Genomic DNA, 6992 nt, shown 5'->3' on the forward strand with positions numbered 1-6992 from the left:
GTTGAAGAAAGAGAAATGACAGAAATATATATAGTGCAAAAGTGGGTAAGTGTGAACCCCCCTATTGGAAACAAAGAATTCAATGAAACAGTAAAAACAAAGTTTAGGGGTAAAATGGTAAATGTACGTGCAAATCTTTGTTTATGAAATTTTGACTTTTCTAAATCTAAGTTTGGTTCACAATCACAAATGAAAAAACAAACGGCATAGAGTTTTATCTACCGGAATTTTTTTAATATTGTATTCAATTTAAAACTGTGATATTCTGTTATTAAAATAACGTATTTAAACAACCATTAGGATATTTTATATATAATATTTGAATAAAAGTTTTAATATTCAATTCAAAACTATAATATTCATATAAAAAGTGATAGTATTCAAAGAATTAGTAAAATACTAAAATCAAAATTAAAGTAAGATATCATAAGAATATAACGTCTCTAATTTGATAAACAACGTGACTTTAAAATTCTCGCTTTATCTTTTAATCTTTTATAAGGTAATTTATAACTACGTATGCGTCTAGAATGGATTTTAAATGATAAATTTTAATTTTTTCTATCTCTTAAATTTCGTATTCGATCAAACTATACCACATAAAGTAAAAAAAATGAATTAAAATTGTCATGTACTTATTTGATTTAGTGTGTGTTTGTTATGGAGATAAACATTTTTCTAAGTTTTAATATTTGGTGTTGACTAGTCAAAATTTTCAAATTTTCTATGAAGAGAAATTCCTATAATGAGAAAAATGATATTCCTAACAGGAATAGAGCAAACAAGTTTATAAATAACATTCCACATTAATTGTCATTCTCCCCCATCTTTTAATACGCCTCATTCCATTGCCATTTGCACGACCCTCCACACTCACACTCATCATTATACTATTTGCTTAAATTATATTCAAAATAATTTTAAATAAATTTGCTTAAATAACGATTACATAAAAAAAAAATACTATTAGAAATTAATTAAAACAAGAAATTAGCGACATATAAAATTTTATATCAATTTATGTAAATCTCATTTAGCTAATAGGTAGAAAGTTTTTAATGATAGATTAACTAGAAATTATAAATAAAATTCATAGTTAATTTCATATTTTACCACGGCGAAAACTCACTTCAAAAATTACATGAGACTTAAATATTTTAGCTGCATGAAGACAAATCGAAGGCAAAGATGATTGGATGGGCGAATTCCGAGTAAAGTTTATGTCACTGGGTACATGGCTGCATGTACTACGGATGCTACTTCTTACACCGGCAAACCCATGCATTATATTGCTGCATCTTCAAGCCTCTTCGTTTTTCTCCTTGTTTTCTTTAAAAAAATTTAAATATATAGTCAGATCTCGTTATAATATAACTATTATATAATAATATTTTATTATAGTGATCAAATAATATTCGAATAAAAATATTGTTATAGAAAGATTTTGAGGGTATGTATTCATTTTCTAGTAGTTTCTTTATACTCCACAAAGTAAAAAGAGGAAAAAGAAACGAGAAAATTGCTATTGTTTGAAGAGTAATATCTTATCCGCCGACACCCTTCGTAACAAATCTTCCAAGATTTTTTGCAACTTAAAATATTATATTTTAATCATTTTACATAGTTAATACGGAGGAAAGTAAAATTGTAGTAATACAACAAATTCATTTATTTTTAATAAAAATTCATGTCGAATTGTGATCTCTTAATACATTATCAGACAGTAATGATCTTCTTGATTGACGAACTTATTGGTAGTGTGAACAAAGTTTTATATTGATAGATGAAAAGATTGAAATGGTACATAAAATGTGTAGAACTTTTAATGGTATGAGGTTTTTTGAAGGAAAAAAAAAACCGTGCGGGTTTTATTCAAAATAAATAATATCATACCATATTAAAAGTATTTGATTTAGCCCAATAATTAATACCAGTGCCCAGATTCAATGAAACGAATATGACAAAGGCAAATGATGACATGAGGCTCGGTTTACTTTCCCTTACAAGCTTACAAATGTACACATACCAAAAAAAAGTTAGTTGTGATCATCGATTGCCCTAAATATTCAAATGATAGAGGTAGCACAGTGAATCTCGAAAATTGATTAGTGGAATATGATAATGCATCAAGTGAAACTCAGTTCAAGAATGGATTGTTGGGTGTGCGAAAAAAGTCTCACATTTAATTCTTTAGCTGGAATTTTTAAAAAAATAATATAAATAAGTAATATTTGTTAACGGTTTGAGGTCTTTTGAGAAAATCATGGGAACGTCACTCAAAACAAACAGTCATATACTATGTTAATAGTATTTTTGGATTGTTTAGGCCCATGCCAACAGAACTTTTATCAAATTATAAATTTTTTAATAAACCCACATCAGAATTTTTGGTTTTTTTCATAGCACTAAATATTTACCTACTTACTTCTCCCTTCTCATACAACTTTATTTACAATCATAATGGTACGATAAAAGTACTAAACACATAACTTTAGGAATATATTTTGGTAGAAGCAAGATGCAATTAATTTATACATTTTGTACTCTTGTTTTCGTACACTTAAATATCTCAGTTGAGAACATATTATTCTTAACAAAGATTACAAAAATTATAAAAATAATCCAAACTTTTATTTTAATCTTTTAATAATAATACTAATTAAACACTCACCTTGATTTATGAGAAGGTAACCATTGTTTTCTAAGCTTTCACTTGAGATTGCTTTATTTAAGCTAGCGTTGACATTGCAACCTATCCAAGGAAATGATAATTGAAAAGCAAAAGAAAAAGAATAATTCGCCTTTTACACTATCTGCAGCTCATTAAAAGCGTCATTAATTTTATTTTAACATTCGGATTATAATTTATTTCAATTAACACTTGACACATGATAATATGTTTTGATTAAATACTTTTTGTTAATATTTTTTAAAACAATAAAGTTGGAGCATGTTCTCAAATATTGTTACGTAGATAAGTTAACAACACAAAATATTACACTCTTTTTGTCGTGCACATCAGCCTCAATTGAAACACCCGCCTAAGTTTTTACTGATTTTTTAGATTAATATGTATAATTAAAGAAAATAACTTATTTTGAGTGGTTACTTCATCGACGTATGAACGCTTAATTTGAATAAAAAATATCTAATAGAATACTTTATTTTGTGTTTGTTTATTGTTGAAATATATATCCTAATTCCTAAATGAAATTTATTGACAATTTTAAATGGCTATTGAGATATTTTGTCTTTCGCTATCTGTTGTTTCTTTTGTTACACAAAGCCATTAAAAATTAATTGTACTAACTTGCGTAGGCAAGTAACCTAGAGATGCGCAGAATTTTTTGGTTTCAAAGGAAGGACACAATTACAAGCTATCTTTGTCAAAAGTCGTTTTAAATGTATAATTATTTTTTTGTTGATTGGTCATCTTCTTTCTATATTTAATTATAATATTATTCTCTACAGTTTTCCCCCATTTTTAGTGAAAGACTTTTACTGGATTTACCATCCTTATTTTTGTTTCAACAGGAAAAAATGAGTTACAGAGACAATAAGTACCTGCTTTATGTCGAGGGATTCCATAGTATTCATTATTTTATATATATATTCGAAAAAAGGGTATTTTGATCCATTTTATAATAATAAAGGTATTTTTGATCCATTAAATAACAATAAAAATATTTCTGGACCAAAATATTGAGGACAAGGATATTTTTGGATCAAACTATAAACGAAGGACGTTTTTATTCATTTCAAATAGTTTAAGGACATTTTTGATCTTTTTCCCTCGTATATATAATACTTTCCCTTTAAAGGTCTTATTTTTTATGCTCACGTTATTGAAAATACACACCAAAATTGAGGATTAGTTATAATCCAAATTATCGACAAGTTAGGAATTATGGTTTGACTTTGGCAAAATTACGGATATGTATAGTTTGATCAATTAATTTATCAATATGGCTGAGATATACACAATATATATTATAAGTGTATATATAGTGGATAGATATAAATATGTATATTTAGTATAAATATACACTATCTATCATTTTGTACATATTTTATAAATTAGTTCGCCGAAGTATTTGATGTCGTAATTATCCCTTAGAATTTTTCATATAAAATTTAGGAATATGACCACCATAAATTAAAGAAGAATTTGCAATTCTAAAACTTAAGAGTTAGCATAACGTAAGGGAAAGATATAACTGAGGCAAGTCAAAATGACGGCATAATTAGGTGTTAACCACTTTGTCTAATGGAATTATGCATCATTAGTAATTAAAGTTAGTAAACTGCCCTTCTTTCTTGTCATTCTTCTCATTTATTAATAATTAATATTAATTTTTTTTTTGCCTAAAGATAATTTTAAAAAAATAAAAATAAAAAATTGAACTATTTCTTGATTTATGGTTGTCATTCTTTTGTAGGAGTCATGTTAATCTTGTATTTATCGTTTCACTTTTATCAAATGTCCCCGAAGGGACACCTAAAAAATCACTATTTTTATTGATATTTTTCACTGAAAAATATTGAGTGCTTATTCCCACAAATAGTTTGATTAAATAGGTAAGAAAAGAAAAAATAGTAAGTAGTATTTTATACGGAAAAAAATAGAAAAGCTTCTCAGAATTTCAGCAAAAATCTGTTTCTCATCATGTATTTTATTTATGAGCTAGTTTAGTGAAAATTAAATAAGAAAATCATATCTTATAACATAAATTTATCATTAATTCGTAGTGAGAAAAATCTCTATTCTTAGCCGTGGGAGGACGATTTTGTTGAACCAAGTAAAGACTAAAAAATGTGAACGAACAATTAAAAAGTACATTTTGGTAACCAGAAATTCTGAATTTTTGTCACTTAAACGTAGGACTGGTCATTGGTTCTTGATTAATATAAGGTTGGAGAATTCAAGGACATGACTTCTACAAAACTAACAATGAGAAAAAAGGAGACATTAGATTCTAAACATTTAGAATTGCCTAAAAAAATAGTAAACAATAATTCGTTGTTAATTTTATTTAGTGACAAAATATCTTCTTTTTTTTAAAAAAAAATAAACAAAAAACTGCTGGATACATGATACAGAGCGACATATTAACCACAAATTTTGTTGATAATTCTCTAATAAAATGCTTAGAATTCTTCCATGAATTAACGAAGAAAATTGAGTTTTGTTTTTATTTTTTATTTTTTGATTGATTACTGTAGGAACACTCTCGAAAATGAAAATATAAAACAATTCTAACTTTCCTAGTCAAACCTATTCAATTATAACCACATTCTTGATAACTTATTTTAGAGTTTTTAATCAATATCATCCTTATAATTATTTCACCCAAACTTTCAACATTCTTATTATATCCCACTTAACTGAAAACACACCTTACGTTTGGAAAACTTGACCAAAAACATCCCTTTGTTAACTTTTCCATCTCTTTTAACAGATCACGGGCAATATTTCTTCGTTTCATCTTTTAAATTTTGTATTTGTAGCATTCACTTAATATGTTCAAATTATTATAATTTAGAATTCGAAACGAAAATCCAAACTCTAAACTTCAAATTCCGCTGCTTAATCTTTTAGGCTTTCAGGTTGCTCTTTGAACTTGACATTTAGAAACACATTTCAATAAATGTAGGGCTTTCATTGACCACAATTATCTTTTTCTTTCATATCCATCTTATATTCATATCATGTTGTCAAAAAAACTCATTTATTGCAAGAAGATACAAAATTTCAATGCTTGAAATCTGGTATGCAAATATTAATTTAATAAGTCAATATGTAATTTTTTCAAACTATAGGGAGAATTAACAAAAATGGTAGGATTGTTGTGTAATTAGGTAGTTTTTTCAAAATTAATAAACAAAGTGGGTAAAGTGCACTTTGACGAAAACAAAATGAGTCGAATGATCATTTTAGCTAATTAATTATAATTAAGTTATTTTAGATAAGGAATTATAACCTAATGAATATTTTTTCTAATTTTCTCTATTATTAATTGCCTAAATTAATATACGTAATCACAAAACTATAATCGTGACCATTAGGCCATATCCGATCGAGATAATTAAATTTAGTATCTTCCGGTATTTAATTATTGTCATTTCGAGAAAGTGAAACAATAATGCAGAGGCAAGTACGTATTACTTTTTGATTTTCCTTAAACGTTGTTCACTAGATCAATATCATTTTTTTATATATCTTGAAGAAATTATATAATAAAATAAACATAGATGTGTGTGCATGGAATAGTATGTGATCCCGGAAAGATTTGTAGTGTTTAGGAAACTGTATAATTAACATTAGTGGAGATTGGAGAGTAACAAACTTCTCAATGTACGTGTTTTCCCCCTTTTTTGAAGGAGAGATTTGTGATACATAAATAAATTAAATCTCCATATATTAGAGCATGGAATGAAGCATGTTCTTTCTTCATAAATTTTATTCTTTCTCAAACCTTGAAATTGATGCAATTTTGGAATATCATTGTAGCAATTCACATTCTACCATTCCTTGGGATCGCTGTTTATAATCCTACTACTACTAATAGTACTATATATATATACTCATGTTTGCAATAAATTCGACTTTTCGTGATACTAGAAATACGGAATGAGCTACAAAATTTATCATAATTTCTAGTTAATTTATGTCTAAATAGTTAATTAAACTTTCATATAATTCATAGCTAAATGAGATTATCATGAGATTTTTGTTGTTTAGGTACGAAATATTTTTCGTCGCTAATTCTTTATTTTTTTTAGTACTTCCTCCTTCACTTTTACTTGTCTACTTTGAACTTTGAATGTCCCCTAAAAAACATTGATTCATATGAGTATTTTATAACAATATTTGTATTAATTGATATTTAACCTAAGATCTTGGAAAATGATTTGAGAATAAACAATTAATGTTAAGGATAAAACATGATTATTTTTTACATATATATTTCTCTTGATATGCAAAAAGTGAC

General features: G+C 26.6%; 1 non-coding gene across 1 annotated transcript; it reads right to left on the reverse strand.

Annotated features, from left to right (window-relative positions):
• Positions 1–4393: 4393 nt before the first annotated feature.
• On the reverse strand, positions 4394–4496 carry LOC129893638 (U6 spliceosomal RNA). Its single transcript, XR_008767530.1, has one exon. It is a non-coding gene; the product is annotated as a U6 spliceosomal RNA (small nuclear RNA).
• Positions 4497–6992: the final 2496 nt, after the last annotated feature.

Source organism: Solanum dulcamara, chromosome 6 (assembly GCF_947179165.1).
Source record: "Solanum dulcamara chromosome 6, daSolDulc1.2, whole genome shotgun sequence".
In the NCBI taxonomy this organism is placed as follows: domain Eukaryota; kingdom Viridiplantae; phylum Streptophyta; class Magnoliopsida; order Solanales; family Solanaceae; genus Solanum; species Solanum dulcamara.